Source organism: Carcharodon carcharias, chromosome 3 (genome assembly GCF_017639515.1).
Source record: "Carcharodon carcharias isolate sCarCar2 chromosome 3, sCarCar2.pri, whole genome shotgun sequence".
NCBI lineage: Eukaryota > Metazoa > Chordata > Chondrichthyes > Lamniformes > Lamnidae > Carcharodon > Carcharodon carcharias.
The window spans coordinates 125,738,369-125,761,962 of NC_054469.1; the positions used below are offsets into that span (position 1 = coordinate 125,738,369).

The following is a 23,594-nucleotide window of genomic DNA, read 5'->3' on the forward strand; positions in this document are numbered from 1 at the left end:
GCCATTCGAAGAGATCATGACCATTGTTCCCTCAAAGCTGTGCACCTGTATGTCCTTGCAACAGTCCATCCATCAAGCATTGCGCAATTAGTTACTACAGCCATGCACATACTGATGTTAAATGAGGTTTACTGCTACTCGAGCCCACAAGCAAAGGACTGGTAGACTCCCCCACATCAGGAAATTAATGGACGAGAGCCAAGCCTGACATGATTAATTAGGTGGAATTTGGAGGCAAAATTCACTCATATCAGTTCCTGGAGTCCACTCAGCATTGGTCAGTCCTGCGGCCCCCTCACTGACCCTTCCACTCGGCACTTCCTTCCCTGACCCTCCCGCTTATTGCTTCCCTCCCCGATCTTCCCACTCACAGCATCTCCCTCTCACCTCCTTCCCATTCACCACCTCCCTCTGTTACTCTCTTGCTTGCTGCGTCTCACACTTCCGTCCCCGGCCATCCCACTCATAGCTCTTCCCTCTCACATTTCTCCCCTCCTGTCAAGCAAAGGTTCGGGTGAGTGGCGAGCGGTTGGTAGATGAGAGGGTGAGGTGGTGAGCAGGAGGCTTGGGTAGAGTAGCGGCAAGTTGGGAGAGGTAGTGAGCTGGAGGCAGGAAGCAGCAAGTTGGAGGTAAGTTAAACGAGTTGTTAAGTTACGAACAGTTAAGTTATGAGAGTTAGTAAGAGGATTTCTGGGCCAATTAATACCACTGCAGCTGGTTTTGTAGAAGGAAGATTGATTCCAAAGACATTCAACATATTGAAAACATAAGGGCATTTCTAGGGAGCTTGTGAAGAATTTTAGATTCCTCACACAGATCTGCAAATACTAATGTAAAGATTCTAGTGAGGTTATCTCATGAGGCATTTTAAACCATGCATACTTCCAAATACTAACTCAACCCAATTTATTTATGAATGCATTGCGAGACAGTTTACTTTAAAAATGGTCCAGTTTATTACTCCACAATTCATACATTTTTATTCCAGAAAAACTGCAGATGGAATAAGTGCCATTACTTCCCCAAAAGCTACCTCAACAGTCATTCTCCCTCCTGAAATTCCATTCTCTCTTTACCACAATGTCTCTTCCCCAGTCCGCAGATGTAGTTTCCGTCTTTAACATTCACTTAATTTACAGGGACACTTCTGACCTCTGACTTTCACCTACTCCACAAAAGCCAACCCCTCTCCGAATTCAAAGACACTTTACCTCTGCCCAACTATGTTGATGTGAAGAATTACTGAGCTATTTTCCTCACTATTCATTCCAGTTTTAAATAAAGAAAACAGTCAATCAGCTGAACAAATAAAAGTTGCCTTTTCCACATGTTCTATCAAACCAAACGACAAGCCTCCTTAGCTCTTTCTATTGAGAGCTTGTCAATTTGAAACAAAAGATTGTCTTGAGCCGTCACTACCAATTCAACTTTTCTTCTGTCAAATGACTAAAAATAAGCTACAATATAAAACCTAACAAATGCTTCTCTCATGGACGGCAGTGTATCGTTTATAGTACTGAACTTAAAACCTAGAGGTTGAGAGTTCAAATGCCAGCATGGTAAATTTAAAATTGAATTCAGTAAATTTGGCGATTTGTGGACTAGCATGTTACTGTGTCAATGGCTGGTGGTGGCATTCTGTCTTTTGCTTCTATATCTATGGTAACTTTTAAAAAGTATGTATTATATACAGGGCAGAATTTTTACCTCGACGGCGGGCGTGCACCCGACCCACTCGAGCATAAAATGACACAGTGATATCAGGCGAGTGTCCTGATGTCACTGTGCAGTCACACGATTTTGGTCGGCAGGCGCGCACGGGAATCAGCAGCGCACCCGCCAACAATTAAAAGGCACATTAAGGCCATTTGAAAGATAATTCACTTAAAATTTTTCCTACAGTTGGTGGGCATGCAGAAAGGCGAAGTGGCCTTTGCACTTTTTAGGAAACCTCATCCATCGGCAGGGTGAGGTTTCCAACAGCAAATAAAAATAAAATAAAACATTTTACATTTAATTTATAACATGTCCCTATTCATGCAACAGGGTCATGAGGGGACATTTTTATAACATTATTAAAACTTTCATTTTTTTTTGGAAAAGTGGTCATCTCCCTGAGGCAGCTCTGTGCCTTAGGGAGATTTTCAAGCACACACTCGCACACATGCGCAAAGTTCGCACTCGCCCTCCTCCCCCTCCTGCACAGGCAGTGCTGAGTGCTACCGCTCATGTTTCACACTGGGTGGGCACTAATTGGCCTACAGTGTGAAATTGTGGTCCGGCCCCGATTGCAGGCAGTTGTCGGCTTCCTGATCGCCCCCACCGAGCCCGCCCATCAAGGGCAAAATTCTGCCCATATTTTTTTTCATTTCTATTCGTGGGGCACATCCTCACATTGATATTGGCGCAGGTAACAAAATTCATTCCACACATGGATTGAAAAAATTAGTGGGAACATTGGTTATGACTAATCTATATCCTAAATCCCATCTTGATTCCTAATCATATTCCTAATACTTTTGCGTAGCAAAAATTTGGCGAAATAATTAATTGAGGAAGCATCTACTGCTTTTTATGGGAGAAAGAAAGGTGGAACAATCACCTTTTGTGTGAGTGTTTCTAGCTTTTCTCATCAATAGTCTGGCCCTGGTTTTAAGGTTATGGCCTCTTGTCCTACACTCCCACTGACAGAAAAAATGTCTATCTACCCATCAATTCCATTCAAAATATTAAAAACCTCAATCAAAATCATCCCTTAATAGTCTGTATTCCAGGTAATACAAGCCTAGTTTGTGTAATCGTTCTCCATAACTTAACTCTTGGAACCTTGGTGAATCTGTGCTTCACCAAGGCCGTCGGGCTGGAATGAAGATGGGTAATGTAAAAAAAAATGGCTACAACGTCACTTGGCCACACTGTTTCTGCCCTCCCCAATTCTGTGAGTTTGGGGGAGACCTTGGGCTTAGGAACTGGCCCACACATATTATGAGGCCAATTCACTTCTTGTGTACTTCTTAAAACCCCACCTCCAGAAATGGAGGAGGCCAGCATTTAGCAGCTCTCTGTGACAGCCTGGCTGTATGAAGGTGAGGACCATGCCTGGGGTAAGTCATGGTCTGGGAAGAGTTTGAAAAGGGAAGTACAAATGCTATTCAAAGTTTAAAGAGCTTACCCTCTGAAGTTAAAGCAGCCCATCACAGATCAGGGAAAAAGTCACCGCTTTGCCAATTCAGGGGTTGTCACCCTCCTGGCATCACACAGACTTTGTGGGCAAGGATTCCACATGAGCACCAGTAAGGGTGCAGTATGAAATGGGAGTTGCCACCTCAGAAACCAAGGTCAATGGAGATGAACAGCAGTAGTCTGCACAGGAAGGGCAGAGTGCCAGGCCAGACACCAGAGGAGAGGAACGAGGGGTACGAGGAATAAGGTGGCATTATCCTGAGCACAAAACCCACAAGCAGAGGTGAAGATGACTATGACTCAATGCCAAAGGAGATGGCGACTCTATAGCAGATGGTCACAGACATCATTGTCCTTGTCAGTGAGGACCTTTGTGGTGACTCAGAGGTAGTTGCACACCGGTGCATCACCCACGTGATAGATGCCCTCTTTAGCAATGCTGGAGAACATGTCAGGATCACTACTGATAAGGCAATGTGGGCTTAGAGGACACTGAGTTTGGTGCCCGGTGCAGTCAGATAGTGCCCTGAAATGCCCTCTGGCAACGGTCTCAGTTATTGTGCTGGTCTGCTGCGCTCTCCATAACATGGCCCTCCAGAATGACGTGGACCTAGAGGATGGTGAGGCCCTGAAAGGTTCAGCTTACCAGGGAGCAACAAGAGCTAAGAGGGGAGGAGGAATTGGAGGCAGATGGAGATGATGCTGGCTGCATGACAAGCTGGCCTCCACAAGCTGCTACCCTTCAGGAAGAGGATCTTCTTCCTTTCCATCATGAGTGCCAGGCCTCCAACTCCCCTGTATCATCTAGGGTCCCTGTGGTGTAGCGGCAGGCTTTGGCACAAACTCTATCCCTCGGGACAAACTGTCTCTGTAATGGCTGCATTGTGTGGCTGAAACCCACCTCCTTCCTGTCCCCACTTACATGATGAGACAGGAATTCCGTCTCCACCTCAATATGGGGTCTGCCCATGGGAAAATCTGAAACTCAGCCAGTTTCACATCGGAGCTTGGCTTTTGATGCAAAAAAAATGGCTCCTGTTTCCCATCTCCAAGGGGAAAATCCAGCTGGTGGTCCAGACAAAGCTTTGTAGAGCCACAGCAAGACCTCCTCCCCTTTCTATTTTCACCCTCAAGTTACAAAGGCTAACATTCCATTAGCCTTTTGGATTTGTTTTTTTATCTGGCCACAACATTTTAATGATCTGTCTGCATGGTTCCCTAAATCTCTTATGTCCTCCACAATTCCCAACTTTCCCCATTTAAAAAATACTTGGATCTATTCTTGGTCCAAAATTGATGACCTCACACTTCCCTGCATTGAAATCCACCTGCCAGAATTTTACTCACTCAAGGGTTGGAATTTAATGGGCGCAGCAGTAGGCCCATCCATTGGCTGGAGAGCCAGTGGCAACACTGCAGCAGCTATTTCCAGGAGTCCCATTGGGATGAAGTCCCAATTATGCAGCCTGCTGGTTTCCGTCTGGACTCCCAGCTCCACACAGGTAATTTCCTGCCAGATTTTCGCCTAAAGGGTGGGTGTCCTGCCTCAGAGAGATAGCAGCCAATCAGAAGCCAGCAGCTCTCCAGTACTGACACTGCCACTGGGAGCAGTGGCTACTGCAGGTATGGTAGGAGGCCTGAGGATGAAGATCCTTGCTGGAGCCCCAGAGTGCAGGTGAACAGGGATGGATCACTGAGGCCAGTCAGTGAGACCCCAGTGAGAAAGATTGATGTAAAGGGCAGGGGTGTCTTTACCCAGCCATTACCCTCGCCAGGTAACTCCACTGGGCACAAGATGCCAGAGAAGCATGGAACCCCCACCATGCCTCAAGCATGCCTGCCAGGGCTCATGTGTGGTTTGCCTACATGGCTTGGTTCCCTGTCAGTCACTAGCTGAATACCAGCAACCACCAGTGATGGGACAAGGTACTTAAGTGTCCTTTAAGAGCCTCAGTTAGCTTCTGGGTGGGAAAGCCATTCTTCAGCCTTTACACTTGGACTTGACTTGGGGAAGTTGGGGGGTGGGGGCAGTGGGCGGGGGAGAGGTAACAGGCTCTCCACCCTGCCTCATCATACGGATGGCCCTCTGACTCCCACCTCTCTTCTGGGGGAGCAGTAAATTCTGCCCACTTAATCGTTCAATGTTTCTTTGTAATTTTATGTTCCTATCTACACTGATTACTTGGATTTCTATATTTATTAATGAATTGGAAAACAGAGTAATAAATAGTTAAGATCCTAGCACAGATCCTCGTGAGACATCACTTCTTTCCAATTTGAGTACATACCCACTGGCCCTATTCTCTGTCCTCACCAGCATAAGCAACCTCTAAACCAGGTTAATATTCTGTCTTCAGCTCCAAGTGTTTTAATTGTCACTGTCTAAGTGTTATGCCGAATGGTGTAAGTGACCATCGTCTTCCAAACTTTTTGAACCTTGGATGACCTTGCTGTTGGCGTTCTGACTAAGTTCCTTTAATGTTGCCTGGCTGCTCCCTTTGCTGTCGGTCTCTTGCTCTTCTTCCATTAATCCTTCCAATGGTGGTTAGGTACTCCAAGCCTTCTGTAAAGATAACATGTCTGAAGAACTCCATTTGTCTTCTTTTAATATTATCTGAGTTCTCCTGTTATTGCTGAAAAAGAGACATGCTGTTGAAGCTTTTCATCTTGCACTCATCAGTACCAAATCAGAAGAATACCAAATCTCAAAGGAAACAAAAATCTAGACTCCATGAGAAGAGGTTGCTAATTTGTTGAGAAGTGGACTCTGATTGGTAGAGGCATTTCCATGGAGAATGCATTAGGGGACAGTTAACTGCAAAGTTTTAAAATTCAAACTAAGAAAGTTGACTCTGATTGGTCAAGGCATTGCTAAGAGGAATGAACCAGGGAACAGCTGTTATCCAAGCTTTTGTTTAGTTGAAAAAGTTATCTTGTTCTTCTAGCCTCATTCAGTACATCTTCATTAGTTCTTTCCTCCACCCAGCTTACTCATAGGATCTTTCCTAAGCATCACATTTTGAAGCTGTTAATTTTCTTTTCTTTCTCTTTCCCAAAGCTCAAAGCTTCATGGAAGAATTCATTACCTACTAGAGAGAACATTCCAGTACATGGATTCTCATTTCAAGACTCAAGCTGACATTATTTACAATGGTGCTTAATCTTGTAAAAGCACTTTTGGCTTGTCCAATCCTTTCTCAGATTTCAATCCTGCTTTTCACATCAGAATATACTGTGCTTCCTAGCTATTGGATTGACTGACCTGTTCTAACTTGCTTCCATTTCCTGTGATGTTGCATTCTGGAATGTCTTTTTCATTGCCATATTGTACGTTTTCTTGAAGTTGAGTGTAAACCAGCATCTACCACTTTCTGATTAATTTTTGCAAGCCTTCTTCATTTGTTGCTGTAAGTGTGACACCATTGACATAGCACATATGGCTATCTCCCTCCTATCTTTATATCATCCACCCCTTCAATACCTCTGAGAATGCATTCATTGTATACAGAGAAACAGTCTGGTAAGAGAAAACAGCTTTGTCTAACCCCTCTTTTGATTGTTTTCCAATCATCGAGTTTGTTCCCATATCTGATCATTGCTATTCCAGGAAATATTCCTGATGAATTGAAGATCTTTATCGTTGATGTTGATGTCTTCCAGCATTTTCATGAGATGATTGTGTTGGACTTTATCAAATGCTTTAGTATAATCAATAAAAATAGGTAGAGGTTGCTTAGTGTTTCATTTTTATTGAAGCTAACTATTTGTTGTGTGGATTATTAAACACCTTCTGGAAGTCCATATAAACTACATCCCCTGTCTGATACTTGTGTTACTTCCTCAAGAGAATCAATTCTGTTTGTAAGACATGATCTACCCATTATAAACCTATGTTAGCTCTCTTCAATCAGCCCAAATTTCTCTAATTAGTCAGACAATCTGTCCTTAAAAAATCCAGTAAGTTCTCCATAACAGCTGTTAGATTAACAGGTCTATATTTTTCCTGGTTTCAATCTCTCACTTTTCCCAATATAAATGATCAATTCCTGAATTGAATGAGCTCTGGAATATGAGTAAAGCATCCTAATTTCCTCACCGACTTCTTTTCAAACCTGGGGTGGAAACTTGCAATGTTAGTCTTTACTGCCATTATTTTTTCTAGGGGAGAGAGGGATTTTTAAAATTGCGGCAGGCATATACAGACCGCCAGTTCCAATGGGGAACCAGCATTCTGTATAAAGAAAGACCAGGCAGCCTCCTTTAGGCTGATCACCATGGCCAGCTACAGGTGCAGGGTTCTGCACAGCGGGCTCCGGTGGAGGGCAGGCCATAGGAGGAGGGCAGGCCAGGGGAGGAGGGCAGGCTGCAGGGCAGGCCAGCGGGGGGCCAATGTGCCCCTTGCTTCTCTGATGCCTGCCTTGCTACCCTTCTCGAGGAGGTGGCAGCACGGCGAGAGGCCCTGTTTCCCAAGGATGGGAATAAGATGTCCCCCCACGTCATGAAGCAGGCCTGGCAGGAGGTGGTGGAGGTGGTCAGCTCCCTAGATGCTGTCCATCACACAGGGACCCAGTGCCGCAAGCACTTCAAAGATTTGTTACACTTGGAAGGTTGAGTACCATGTTGGCCTTGGCCATTTAACCCAGCATGTAGCCTTGCCTTTGAGGCCCCCAGAATTTGGTTTCCCTCGGACTGTAAAGTATTTTGAAAATTCATCAGTAACTTCATCCACTTTCTAGATTAATTTCAGCTTTAGGCGTGCCTTTCTGCTTGGTGGAGAGCACTCTTGATTTTGAATGACAGAGAGGTTTGATGGTTTCTCAGTCTTTACATTTCAGCTTTGCCATGAGTTTGCCTTTGACTTTTAAAGTTGTCCCACCAGGACCTTGTAATTTGATAGATGAGGAATGCAATGTAATCTGTGTGAGCCATTTACCTTCAACTGATGAAACAGAAACCTCTTTTCCTGTGTCTACGTTAAACCCTGTGCGATGTCCATCCACTTCAAGTTTAATACTTGTTTACAGTATAATTTACCTCCCCCAGAAAGATCAGTTCCTTTGCTTGTGATTCCTCCACTTCTTGTATGTGGCTTGATTTTAAAATTTTCTCCCTCTTTTTACAGTTAGTCAGCATTTCCGAGTGACAAACAGTTTTGAAATGGCCTATTTCTACTGTTGTGGCACTCTGCCTTCTCTTACTGGACATTCTTCTTGCTTGAGCAATTTGTTCCCACCACATCAAAGACATTTAAAAATGACAGTTAGTATGCTTTTACCCATTTTGGCAGGATTCGGCTTTGGCATGCTGTTTCTTGTGACCTATAAACTGACTGACCTCACTCAATCTTCACCACGGATCTTTCCTTTCTTGCGAACAAACGCCTGATTCTGATTTCTGAGTTCCATTTGCCTTGCAATCTAAATTTCTTTCACTCATGTTAAATCCTCTCCTAACTATAAGATAATGCTATATTTGGGGCTGCGACTACAATCTTGTTATGAATCAACTCATCCTTTAAGATTCCATAATTGCAGTTCCCTTTCAACCTATAGAGGCCATTGATGAACAAATCCATTGTTATGGCACAGCAGATGATAAATGCTAAGTTGCACAAATGCCAGAGGGGAACTTGAAACAACTCCCACAACTGTTTTGCAATTTGTATTTTTAGTTTGAGATGTGTGCCTTGAATTCAGTAGTAGTAAGTCCAGTGTGTTTTAGAGGTTTTTTTTTTTACAAAACTAATTAAAACATTTATTAATAAAATACATAATTTTAAGCCCATACATAGGTCTATAAATTACTACTATGATCACTCCTAGCTCCCCTAATTAATCTAAATCCCAGTTACAACCCTATTAAGTCAACTGTAAAAACCAAATAGATTTTAACAGACCCAGACAACTCACACAACAGCCTAGACAGAAATATTCACAATGAATTCTCTGAGCTTCGGTTCCGAGAGGCAGCAGCTTGGTACAATCGAGGCTGGAGGCTTTTCACACTTATTAGATCTTAGGATGCCTTCCTCTTACACATAGCCTTCTCTCCTTTATACATATTTTCCCCTTTGAATGCAAATTTCATTGTTTCAATATGTCTTTGGACTTTACCCTTCTGATAATAAAAAACCTTTCATAGTACCAATTTTATCAGTAAGCTTTGGGAATAATAAACACACTGTTTAGCTTCTTCTGGCTAAGTTTAACATTTCACCCTCTCTTTTGAAATTCAAACTACGGTAGTTTATCCACAAAATGCCAATTTTCCTTTACACCTCACAGACTAAAACTTGTTTACTTATTTAGCATTTCAAACCTAGCTTCTCTTCCGATATATCAAAGCCTTCAGACCAGCTGTCTTTAATTCAATTAAGTCATACACAAACACACACGCAAAATGCAGATTGCTACTTTACAATTAATTCCAATAACATTATGAAAATTTTATATTTTATTGACAGTCCCCTCCATGTTGAAGAATGAACTGTCATAATTTGGCTTCGTTTTCCTAACCCATCTTACATTATCTTCTGCACTTATTATACTATTACATTATCAGATGCATGCATTAACATAGCAATAAATTTACAAATCCTTTGTATTAACAGAAATCATTCCAGCCCAATGTCAACTTTTTTTAAATGTCCAATTTTCCTTTTAAGCTTCAAACTCTTGACAATGCATCTGCAATCAAATTTTCTCATCCAGCCACATGTATAATCGGTAGATTAAATGGTTGCAGTAATAAGCTCCATCTGCATAGCCTGCACTTTTGTCTTGAAATTTGTCCAGAAACTTTAAAGCATTGTGGTCTGTATAAACAATTGTCTCTGATGAAGTGTTTGCAACATAAATCTCAAAATGCTGCAATACTAACACCAGGCTCAAAGTCTCCTTTTCAATCGTTGAATATCTTCTCTATTGTACATTCAACTTCCGTGAAAAATACCCTATCGGTTTCTCCATTCCAGTGTCATCTTCTTGTAACAATACAGCCAAAATGCTTATATCACTTGTGTCAATGGACAACATAAATTGTGTGGCATAATTGGGTACTGCCAGAACTGCTATTGTCGTCAATACAGTTTTCAAATTGTCAAATGCCTTCTGACACTCCTGTGTCCATTGAAGCTTCTTGCTGTCTACTATGTTATGGCACAGCCGATGGTAAAGGCTGAGTTGTTCAAATCCCAAAGGAAAACTTGAAACAACTGCCACAACTTGTTTTGCAATTTGTATAAATTTGGAGATGCATGCCTTGAATTCAGTAGCAATAAGACCACCAAGTCTTGTAGGTTTTTACAAAACTAGATTAAATATTTATTAAAAGAAGAAATTACTTTAAATACATACATAGGTCTATATATTAGTACTGTAATAACTTCTAAATCCCCTACTTAATCTGACTCCCAGTTACACTTCTGTTAAGGCAACAGTAATACATGCATTTTAAAAGATCCAGGCAAAGAATCATGATGCCCTGAACCAGTCGAATTCAAAGTGAGTTTTCTTAACTTCAATTCTTTGTAAACAGCACCTTGAGGCATAGATGCTGAAGGCTTTTCACACTTGTTAATTCTTAAAATGCCTACCCTTACACACAGCCTTCACTCCTTTATACGTATTTTCCCCTTTGCATGCAAATTCCCATTATTTCTTCATGTCTTTGGACTTTACTTTCCTGATCATAAAAAAAATCATAGTACCCATTTTACCAATAACCTTTGGGGAAAATAAACAGACTGTTCCTGAACTTCACCTGGCTAGGTGACACATTTCACCCCTCCTTTGAAAATAATCTAGTCTGGTTTATTTGCAAAATGCAAATGTCCTTTTTCCCCTTACATTCTAAACTTCTCCCATGTTTACATCAAAGCCTTAAATACAATTAAGTCACACACACACAGACACACACACACACACACACACACACACACACACACACACACACACACACACACCACTATTTTACAATAAATTCCAATAACATTATTTGAATTATTATATCTTCTGACATTTAATAGTTCAGTCAATGGAGCAGCCACACTACTAAAATTTGGTACAAATTTCTGGTAAATCCTGCACATGAGCAGAAATCTCAAAACCTCACCTATTGTTGTAGGCACGGGGAAATCCACGATAGCCTTGACTTTCATCAAGGCTTTCTTCAAGCCACTAGGAATGTGGTTGACTCTTAAATGTTCTCTGAACAAGGGCAATTAGGGATGGACAATAAATGCTGGCCTAGCCAGAAATGTCCACAAACCCATGAATTAAAAAAAAACCTCCTTTTGGTCCTCTTCCCTTTCAAAGTACTTTTTAAGCATATTTACATGACAAACCCTTTGCTTGTTTCTTCCATCTGGGGTGTTTATTAAATAATTTACTTCACTCAGTTTCTTTTCAATCCTGTAAGGTTCACTAAACTTGCCTTCAATGAGTAGCCCAGTACTGGAAACAAAACTAACACATTTTCCCCAGCAACAAAACTACGAGCTGTAGCTTCCCTGTCTGCCTTCACTTTTATCACTTGCTGTGATATTTTTAAATGTTCCCTAGCTAATTCACATGCTCTGTCTGATCTTTCTCTGAGGTTTGATACATAATCCAACATTTTGACCCAACAATTTCTCATGAGTCAATTTCAGTGGTCCCCTTACCTCATCAACCATAAACTAGTTCAAAAGGACTTAAATCAGTTGATGCAATAGGAGCATCCCAAATAGCAAATAACAAGAATGGAACTCCCATAACCCAATCCTAAATAATCATGACTATAAACCCTCATCATAATTTTTAGAGTTTGATGCCATCTTTCCAAAGTCCCTTGTGACTCAGGATGGTAAGCGATTGACTTAAACTGTTTTCTTCCCAAACTGTTCATTACTTCCTTAAACAGCAGTGACATGAAATTTGAACCCTGATCTTATTGTACTTTTTAGGTAAACCATATATTGTAAAAAAATTCAGTCAACCATTCTACAATTCTCTTTTACAACAAAAACAGAATTACCTGGAAAAACTCAACAGGTCTGGCAGCATCGGCGGAGAAGAACAGAGTTGACGTTTCCGAGTCCTCATGACCCTTCAACAGAACTGAATTTCCTTTACAATGAGAGGGGTGAAATATAAGCTGGTTTAAGGTGGGGGGCGGGGGGGGTGGAGAGAAGTGGAGGGGGGGGGGGTTGTTGTAGGGACAAGCAAGCAGTGATAGGAGCACATCATCAAAAGATGTCACAGACAAAGGAACAAAAGAACACAGATGTGTTGAAGTTGGTGATATTGTCTAAACAAATGTGCTAATTAAGAATGGATAGTAGGGCACTCAAGGTATAGTTCTAGTGGGGGTGGGGGGGCATAAAAGATTTAAAAATAATGGAAATAGGTGGGAAGAGAAAAATCTATATATATTGAAAAAAAAACACAAAAGGAAGGGGGAAGAAACTGAAAGGGGTTGGGGATGGAGGAGGGAGCTCAAGACCTAAAGTTGTTGAATTCAATATTCAGTCCGGAAGGCTGTAAAGTGCCTAGTCGGAAGATGAGGTGCTGTTCCTCCAGTTTGCGTTGGGCTTCACTGGAACAATGCAGCAGGCCAAGGACAGACATATGGGCAAGAGAGCAGGGTGGAGTGTTAAAATGGCAAGCGACAGGGAGGTTTGGGTCATTCTTGCGGACAGACCGCAAAGCGGTCACCCAGTTTACGTTTGGTCTCTCCAATGTAGAGGAGACCACATTGAGAGCAATGAATACAGTAGACTAAGTTGGGGGAAATGCAAGTGAAATGCTGCTTCACTTGAAAGGAGTGGTTGGGCCCTTGGACTGTGAGGAGAGAGGAAGTGAAGGGGCAGGTGTTACATCTTTTGCGTGGACATGGGGAGGTGCCATAGGTGGGGGTTGAGGAGTAGGTGGTGATGGAGGAGTGGACCAGGGTGTCGCGGAGGGAACGATCCCTACGGAATGCTGACGGGGGGGGGGAGGTGAAGGGAAGATGTGTTTGGTGGAGGCATCATGCTGGAGTTGGTGGAAATGGGGGAGGATGATCCTTTGAATGCGGAGGCTGGTGGGGTGATAAGTGAGGACAAGGGGGACCCTATCATGTTTCTGGGAGGGAGGAGAAGGCAAGAGGGTGGATGCGCGGGAGATGGGCTGACACGGTTGAGGGCCCTGTCAACGACCGTGGGTGGAAAACCTCGGTTAAGGAAAAAGGAGGACATGTCAGAGGAATTGCTTTTGAAGGTAGCATCATCAGAACAGATGCGACAGAAGCGAAGGAACTGAGAGAATGGGATGGAGTCTTTACAGGAAGTGGGGTGTGAGGAGCTGTAGTCGAGGTAGCTGTGGGAGTCAGTAGGCTTGAAATGTTTTTTTTCCAATAATTTATATAGATTTTTCTCTTCCCACCTATTTCCATTATTTTTAAATCTTTTTTGCCCCCCACCCCCACTAGAGCTATACCTTGAGTGCCCTACTATCCATTCTTAATTAGCATATTTGTTTAGACAATATCACCAACTTCAACACATCTGTGTTCTTTTGTTCCTTTGTCAGTGACATCTTTTGATGATCTGCTCCTATCACTGCTTGCTTGTCCCTACAACAACACCCCCCACACTTCTCTCCACCCCCCCACCCCCCACCTTAAACCAGCTTATATTTCACCCCTCTCATTGTAAAGGAAAATCAGTTCTGTCGAAGGGTCATGAGGACTCGGAAACGTCAACTCTTTTCTTCTCCGCCGATGCTGCCAGACCTGTTGAGTTTTTCCAGGTAATTCTGTTTTTGTTTTGGATTTCCAGCATCCGCAATTTTTTGTTTTTATCTCTGTGTTTAATTGACTGCCATTGCTCTCCAAGAAATGCCTACCTTGAAGAAGTTCTGTTCGTCTCTGCGACAAGATTTCCGTATCTCTCTTTTGCCTTGTTCACCTTCATTGCTTTCCATTTCTCCCCTGGTGTTTGACAAGGTGTTTACTAAAACCTGCTTTCCACCAATATCCATTACAAGCCTACCGACTCCCACAGCTACCTCGCCTATAGCTCCTCATACCCCACTTCCTGGAAGGACTACATCCCATTCTCTCAGTTCCTTCGCCTCTGTCGCATCTGTTCCGATGTTGGTACCTTCAAAAACAGTTCCTCTGACATATCCTCCTCCTTCCTTAACCAAGGTTGTTCACCCACGGTCGTTGACAGGGCCCTCAACCGTGTTCGGCCCATCTCTCGTGCATCCGCCCTCAAACCTTCTCCTCTCTCCCAGAAACCTGATAGGGTCCCCCTTGTCCTCACTTATTACCCCACCAGCCTCCACATTCAAAGGATCATCCTCCGCCATTTCCGCCAACTCCAGCATGATGCCACCACCAAACACATCTTCCCTTCACCCCCACTGTCGGCATTCCGTAGGGATCGTTCCCTCCGGGACACCCTGGTCCACTCCTCCATCACCCCCTACTCCTCAACCCCCACCTATGGCACCTCCCCATGCCCATGCAAAAGATGCAACACCTGCCCCTTCACTTCCTCTCTCCTCACCGTCCAAGGACCCAAACACTCCTTTCAAGCGAAGCAGCATTTCACTTGCATTTCCCCCAACTTAGTCTACTATATTCGTTGCTCCCAATGCGGTCTCCTCTACATTGGAGACCAAACATAAACTGGGTGACCGCTTTGCAGAAAACCGGCGCTCTGTCCGCAAGAAAGACCCAAACTTCCCTGTCGCTTGCCATTTTAACACTCCACCCTGCTCTCTTGTCCACATGTCTGTCCTTGGCCTGCTGCATTGTTCCAGTGAAGCTCAACGCTAACTGGAGGATCAGCACCTCATCTTCCGACTAGGCACTTTACAGCCTTCCGGACTGAGTAGTGAACTTAACAACGTTAGGTCTTGAGCTCCCTCCGCCATCCCCACCCCCTTTCTGTTTCTTCCCCCTTACTTTTGTTTTTTTTCCAATAATTTATATAGATTTTTCTCTTCCCACCTATTTCCATTATTTTTAAATCTTTTATGCCCCCCCCACCCCCACTAGAGCTATACCTTGAGTGCCCTACCATCCATTCTTAATTAACACATTTGTTTAGATAATATCACCAACTTCAACACATCTGTGTTCTTTTGTTCCTTTGTCTGTGACATCTTTTGATGATCTGCTCCTATCACTGCTTGCTTGTCCCTACAACACCGCCCCTCACTTCTCTCCCCCCACCCCCACCCCCCACCTTAAACCAGCTTATATTTCACCCCTCTCATTGTAAAGAAAAATCAGTTCCGCTGAAGTGTCATGAGAACTTGAAACGTCAACTCTGTTCTTCTCCGACGATGCTGCCAGACCTGTTGAGTTTTTCCAGGTAATTCTGTTTTTGTTTTGGATTTCCAGCATCCGCAGTTTTTTGTTTTTATCTCTACAATTCTCTTTGTTGTAATATTTTTCAACGGTATCACTTCAGGAAACTTTGTAGACACATCCATTATTTCCAACTTTTGTCTTAGGGAGGGATCCTACACAATCAATTATGACTCTAGTAAAAGGTCCTTCAAATGCTTGAATTGGAATTAAAGGTGCCAGCTTAATCACTACTTGTGGTTTCCCTATCACCTGACATGTGTCACTTGTTCTACAGAATTTGACTACATCGCAATGCAATCCAGGCCAATAAAAATGTTTGGTATTTTTGCATGTGTCTTTCTAATTCCTCCCCCAATTGAATTTCATGAGCAATTCTCAGAATCTAATTTCTATATCCAAATGGTGTAACAATCTGATGCACTTCCTGCTAGCTTTCTTTTGGTGAAACAAGATAAACCTCCATTTTCTCATTAAAAATTTATCCTTACAGTGATATCATTTGGGAATACATTTTGCCTCCGCTTCCAAGTAAGCTGTTTGATATAACTGTCTTATTTGCATATCCTTTTTCTATATCTCCAACAACTGCGTTGAGTTAAACACCTCAGCTGCATCATCCCCCAGTCTTTCTTCCTGAACAATCTTATCAAACACGAAGTCAGCTAATTGGACTTCCATACCTTCTCTTTGCCTTTGAGCTTCCTATTCTTCTTGTTTGAACCTATGAGCCTGTCATCTTGTTATCACACAATCCGGAAATAATCCAGGATGCTCTCTCTGCAAGACTTCTGTGGAAAACACTTCTATGGGCTGCTCAGCTACCTTAGGCATCACCCACATCTGGCACCCAGCTTTATCATTACCTAAAGTAAATTGAATCTCTGCAATGGGTATTTTTTCCACTACTCCAACAATCACCTCACCTGTTTTCCACTTACTCTTTAACTTTACCTTCCACAATGGAATACGTGTAGCCTCTCCAAGAACCTCGCTTATTGTCACCTGTCCCTGCAATACTCCCTCTGAACAACAAATGTCACCATCCCACAACATTAAGGATTGACATACCCGTGTTTCTTAAAATTTTAACATCTTTACCTACTACACCCTGTACAAATGGAAAGACTTTCTCTTCACATACAAAATCTTTAAACATTTCTGCAATCTGCTCCTCAGAATTCTCTTGGGTAAATTGTGAACACATTCCCACTTCTTTGCCTAACACTGATTCTTCCTATTTTACCAATACACAAATCACTGATTTTTTTACCTGTGCCTGAACCTCAGAACTGACAGTACTTTTACTTCCAGGACTTTTCTGCACCCCAATAATCCCAACAGGTTTTCCCTGTAATTTCCAACACACTGACTTTGTGTGTCCAACCAAATCACAATGAAAACACCTCAATTTTCAAGTGTCACCTCTATCCTCAGCACCTTTTTTATCCTGAGAAAAAAACTTAGGGGAATTTCCACCTACTCCTTCTCTTCCCTGACTACCCACCTTCCTTTCACCTTCCCACTTTCTATCCTTCTCTAAATTAAAAAGGTGATGAAAAAAAGTTTAACTCTATGAACTAACTCATAATCATCAGCTATCTCTGCTGCTCGTCTTACCATTTCAACCCTCTGTTCTTCCACATAAGTTCTCACTACCGAAGGAATTGAATCTTTAAATTCTTCCAAAAGAATTTCTTCTCTAAGGGCTGCATATGTCATCTCTATCTTTAATGAGCATATCCACCGGTCAAAATTACTTTGTTTTACTCTCTCAAGCTCAATATCAGTTTGCCCAGGCTGTTTTCTCATATTCTTAAATTTCTGCCTGTATGCCTCAGGAACCAACTCATATGCACTCAAAATAGCCCTCTTTACCACATCATTGTTCACCAACATTTCTTCTAACAGTGAAGTATAAACCTCATGTGCTCTCACCACCAACCTGGATTATAACAACAATGTCCAGTTTTCCTGTGGCCATTTTTTCTGTTTAGCTATCTTCTCAAATGAAATAAATAATGTTTCAACATCTCTTTCTTCAAACTTTGGAAGAGCTTGTACAAATGTGAACATCTCCCCACTGGTTTCTAATCTGGAAATAAATCCTTCCTCACTTCCTAGTGTCTCTTTTTTAACTGACAGCATTTTAAGATGGAATTCTCTCTTTTTTCCTCTTTCTTCCTTTTCTAACCTATCCATTTCTAATTCACTTTCCTGTTTTCTTTCTCTCTCTTGCCTTTCTGCCTGTTCCCTTGGGAATGTCCATTCCTTTTCTTTTTCTGCAGCCTCTTGTTCCAATTTTTTCATTTGCAACTGAATTTGAGCCCATTCTAACTACCCACCCCTTGGAGAACTTGGTCTCTCGGGTATTCCTTCCTATTTCAAATGCTGTGCTATACCTTCAATAATGTCTGATTTCCTTAATGCTGCAGGTAATCCTAATTGTAATTTATCTGCCAATTTCATGAACTTAGCTTTACTTATCTTCCGTAATGCAACCAACATTATAACTTCAACTCCCAGACAAGTCGTGCAACTGCCAAAGCAATTTTTTAAACTCACCACTTTAAAAAAATCCTCACACCAACTCCTGAATTCAAAGTGCTTCCCGTACTCGTCACCTTAAGATTCACCAACTCCAAACCAATCAAGGAATTCCAAATATATACCAAAAAGAACCCCCAATTTTTCTTATGGCACAGGAAATGGTAAATGTGAAGCTTCTCAAATCCCAGAGGGAAACTTGAAGCAACTGCCACAACTGTTTTGCAGTTCGTATTTTTATTTCAAGATGTGTGCCTTGAATTCACTAGTAATAAGTCCATCGAGTCTTAGAGGTATTTTTTACAAAACTAAATTAAACAATTATTAATAAAATACATTATTTTGAGCACACACAAATGTCTGCAAATTACTACTATAATAAGTCCTAGCTCTCCTAATTAATCTGACACCCAGTTACACCCCCATTAAGTCAACTGTAAAAAACAAAATAGATTTTAACAGACCCAAGCAACAAACACAATACCCTGGACAGGGGTATTCACAGTGAATTATCTTAGCTTTGGTTCCTATAGGTAGCAGCTTGGTACGTAGAAGCTGGAGGCTTTTCACAATTATTAGATCTTAGAATTCCTTTTCTCTTACATATTGCCTTCTCTCCTTTATATGTATTTTCTCCTTTGAATGCAAATTTATTTGTTTAAATATGTCCTTGGACTTTACCTTTGATAATAAAAATCACACATGCACACGCGCACACACACACAAAATCCAGATCTGACGATTCCTACTTTACAATAAATCCCAATAATATTGTGAAAATTATTATATTTTCATGACACCATGCTTTCACCTTGTCTTTGCTTTCTATTATTAAATTTAGCCCTGTCTGTTAATAAATTTTGATGGACACTGAAATAAGATTCAAAAGCTTGTAGGACATCTTCATAAGAAGTTGAAGTCTCAACAACCCCCTGCTTTGTTATCATATTATCAGTGATAGATCCAACTGCATAAAATAGTGTACTGACCTGGTAATTTTGATATTATTTATGTAATCATAAATCAGTTCTGTACATTGTGAACTTTTTCTCCAGTTGCCCTAGCTCTGGGCTTGCTGTGAGCCTTTTGCATTCTGAAATGGTTCTTAGAGTGGTGGTGTGGATTCCATGCTTCTGCTGAGCTCAGGAATTGTTCATGCTTCTGTCTTGCTGCTTGCTGGTTCAGGCCTCTACTTACTGCTGTCAGGTCTCCAAATCTATGGCTCAGCTTGCATCTGTTGCTCCGACAATCTTCCTATGTTTTGTTGAGTCGTAATTGTTTTTCTTTTGTCCTTACTTTGAGGATCTATTTTCTTGCCAGCTCTTGTATCTTTTTTTTAAGAGGTTTGCTGGGTCTCTTAGTCACTGCTACCAGATTGTTTCACAAGCGGGGTCTAGACGAGGGTTTGGGGGATTGTCTATTCTCCCAAAGTATGTTCCTCGGTTCTTTAGTTTCTCAAAACCATTACTCTTTATTTACATCAAGTATTTACACATTTTGACCTCTACACCAATTTGAAGCTTCTCCTCCTTCCAGATCTCCCTTCCTTCTCAACCATGTGATCTAACATCCTGATTACACAATCATCATGTTTGCTCCTGATGTTAAACCTTGACATAAGGATTCCTTTAATTCATTTGTTAAGAAGCAGCAGGAAGTAAATAATAAACAAACAACAGTAACAACTAAAACAAAAACAGAATTACCTGGAAAAACTCAGCAGGTCTGGCAGCATCGGCAGAGAAGAAAAGAATTGACGTTTCGAGTCCACACGACGCTTCAGCACAACTGAGTAATATTAGGAGAGGGGTGAAATATAAATTATTTTAAGTTGGGGGAAGTGGGGGAGAGAAGTGGGGGGGGTGGGTTTGTAGGGACAAGCAAGCAGTGATAGGAGCAGATAATCAAAAGATGTCACAGACAAAGGAACAAAGGGGTGTTGAAGGTGGTGATATTATCTAAACGAATGTGCTAATTAAGAATGGATGGCAGACACACAAGGTACAGCTCTAGTGGGGGTGGGGTGGAAAGACTAACAGGGCATAAAAGGTATAGATTTAAAAATATTGGAAATAGGTGGGAAAAGAAAAATCTATATAAATTATTGGAAAAAAACAAAAGGCGGGGGAAGAAACGGAAAGGGGGTGGGAATTGAGGAGGGAGTTCAAGATCTAAAGTTGTTGAATTCAATATTCAGTCCGGAAAGCTGTAAGGTGCCTGGTCGGAAGATGAGGTTTAGTTTCTCCAGTTTGCGTTGGGCTTCACTGGAACAATGCAGCAAGCCAAGGATAGACATGCGGGCAAGAGAGCAGGGTGGAGTGTTAAAATGGCAAGCGACAGGGAGGTTTGGGTCCTTCTTGCAGACAGACTGCAGGTGTTCTGCAAAGCAGTCACCCAGTTTACGTTTGGTCTCTCCAATGTAGAGGAGACCACATTGGGAGCAACGGATGCAGTAGACTAAGTTGGGGGAAATGCAAGTGAAATGCTGTTTCATTGAAAGGAGTGTTTGGGCCCTTGGACAGTGAGAAGAGAGGAAGTGAAGGGGCAGGTGTTGAATCTTTTGTGTGGGCATGGGGAGGTGCCATAAGTGGAGGTTGAGGAGTAGGGGGTGATGGAGGAGTGGACCAGGGTGTCCCGGAGGGAATGATACCTACGGAATGCCGCAGGGGGGGTGAAGGGAAGATGTGTTTGGTGGTAGCATCATGCTGGAGTTGGCGGAAATGGCGGAGGATGATCCTTTGAATGTGGAGGCTGGTCGGTTGGTAAATGAGGACAAGGGGGACCCTATCAGGTTTCTGGGAGGGAGAAGAATGCGTGAGGGCAGATGCGCGGGAGATGGGCCGGACACAGTTAAGGACCCTGTCAACAACCATGGGTGGAAAACCTCGGTTAAGGAAGAAGGAAGACATGTCAGAGGAACTGTTTTTGAAGGTAGCATCATCAGAACAGATGCGACGGAGGCGAAGGAACTGAGAGAATGGGATGGAGTCCTTACAGGAAGCGGGGTGTGAGGAGCTGTAGTTGAGGTAGCTGTGGGAGTCGGTGGGCTTGTAATGGATATTGGTGGACAGTCTATCACCAGAGATTGAGACAGAGAGGTCAAGGAAGGGAAGGGAAGTGTCAGAGATGGACCACGTGAAAACGATGGAGGAGTGGAGATTGGAAGCAAAATTAATAAATTTTTCCAAGTCCCGACGAGAGCATGAAGCAGCACCAAAGTAATCATCGATGTACTGCAGAAAGAGTTGTGGGAGGGGGCCTGAGTAGGACTGGAACAAGGAATGTTCCACATACTCCTTAAAGGGACAGGCATAGCTGGGGCCCATGCGGGTACCCATAGCCACACCTTTTATTTGGAGGAAGTGAGAGGAGTTGAAGGAGAAATTGTTCAGTGTGAGAACAAGTTCAGCCAGACGGAGGAGAGTAGTGGTGGATGGGGAATGTTCGGGCCTCTGTTCGAAGAAGAAGCTAAGGGTCCTCAGACCATTCTGGTGGGGGATGGAGGTATAGAGGGATTGGACGTCCATGGTGAAGAGGAAGCATTTGGGGCCAGGGACCTGGAAATTGTTGATGTGACGTAAGGTGTCAGAGGAATCAAGGATGTAGGTGGGAAGGGATTGGATAAGGGGAGAGAGAAGGGAGTCAAGATAATGAGAAATGAGTCCCGTGGGGCAGGAACAGGCTGACATGATCGGTCTACCGGGACAGTTCTGTTTGTGGGTTTTGGGTAGGAGATAGAAGCGGGCCGTCCGAGGTTGGGTGACTATCAGGTTTGAAGCTGTGGGAGGAAGATCTCCAGAGGAGATGAGGTCAGTGACAGTCCTGGAAACAATGGCTTGATGTTCAGTGGTGGGGTCATGTTCCAGGGAGAGGTAGGAGGAAGTGTCTGCGAGTTGACGCTCAGCCTCCGCGAGGTAGAGGTCAGTGCGCCAGACAACAACAGCACAACCCTTGTTAGCGGGTTTGATGACAATGTTGGGGTTGGACCTGAGAGAATGGAGTGCAGTAAGTTCAGAGAAAGACAGATTATATTGGTTGAGAGGAGCAGAGAAATTGAGACGACTAATGTCACGCCGACAGTTCTCAATGAAAAGATCAAGAGAAGGTAAGAATCCAAAGGGAGGGGCCCAGGTGGAAGGAGAATATTGGAGGTGGGTAAAAGGATCCGTTGAACGGGGAGAGGACTCCTGCCCAAAGAAGTGAGTACGGAGACGAAGACGGCAGAAGAAGAGTTCAGCATCGTGCCGAGCCCGAAATTCATTGAGGTGAGGGCGTAAGGGTATGAAACTAAGTCCTTTGCTGAGCACTGAACGTTCAGCGTCAGAGAGGGGAAGGTCATGGGGTATAGTGAATACACGGCCGGGTTGGGATTGGAAGATGGGGTGGGGGAAGAGGGACAGACAGGGGTGGAGGGTCCTAGATGGGTGTTGGTGTCGATGAGTTGTTGGAGCTTGCGTTCCTTAGCACTTGAGAGAAAGAGAAAAAGTTTCTTGTTGAGGCGTCAGATGAGATGAAGAATAAAATGAAACTGGGGGCATGCACAGTTTTGAAAAAGGATGCGGCGGTGCTGCTGGAGGGAGAGGTCGAGTGTGTTCATATGGCGGCGCATGGCACTGAGTGTGGATCTCAGAATGTGATGGGAACAGCAGTCCGAGAAACGTTTTATGTCCCGGAGATACCTGTAATCCTGGGTGGGTTCGAAACATGAGGGATGGAATTTCAGTTGAAATCCATGTGGGGTAAGTCGGAGACGGAGACAGTCACTGAGAAAGGAGATATGGCTGTGAAAGCGGGTTTTAGTAAACACCTTGTCAAACACCAGGAGAGAAATGGAAAGCAATGAAGGTGAACAAGGCAAAAGAGAGATACGGAAATCTTGTCGGAGAGAGGAGCAGTACTTCTTCAAGGTGGGCATTTCTTGAAGAGGAGTGGCAGTCAATTAGACACAGAGATAAAAATCAAAAAACTGCAGATGCTGGAAATCCAAAACAAAACCAAAATTATCTGGAAAAACTCAGCAGGTCTGGCAGCATCGGCAGAGAAGAGTTGACATTTCGAGTCCTCATGACCCTTCAGCAGAACTGAGTAATATTAGGAGAGGGGAGAAATATAAGCTGGATTAAGGTTGGGTGGGGGCACGGTGGGGGGAGAGAAGTGGGGGTGGGGGGTTATAGTGACAAGCAAGCAGTGAAAGGAGCAGATAATCAAAAGATGCCCCAGACAAAAGAACAAAGAGGTGTTGAAGGTGGTGATATTATCTAAACAAAAATTTATTAATTTTCCTTCCAATCTCCACCCTTCCAACATTTTCACGTGATCCAGCTCTGACACTTCCCTTCCCTTCCTTGATCTCTCTTCTCAATTTCTGGTGATAGACTGTCCACCAATATCCATTACAAGCCTACCGACTCCCACAGCTACCTCGACTGCAGCTCCTCACACCCCGCTTCCTGTAAGTACTCCATCCCATTCTCAGTTCCTTCGCCTCTGTCACATCTGTTCTGATGATGCTACCTTCAAAA

The 23,594-nt window shown here is 43.0% G+C and overlaps 1 protein-coding gene across 3 annotated transcripts in view; it reads right to left on the reverse strand.

Annotated features, from left to right (window-relative positions):
• The window catches only part of dgkb (diacylglycerol kinase, beta), a 975,484-nt gene that overhangs the window by 667,484 nt on the left and 284,406 nt on the right, over nucleotides 1-23,594 (reverse strand). The gene's annotated exons all lie outside the window — the stretch shown is intronic.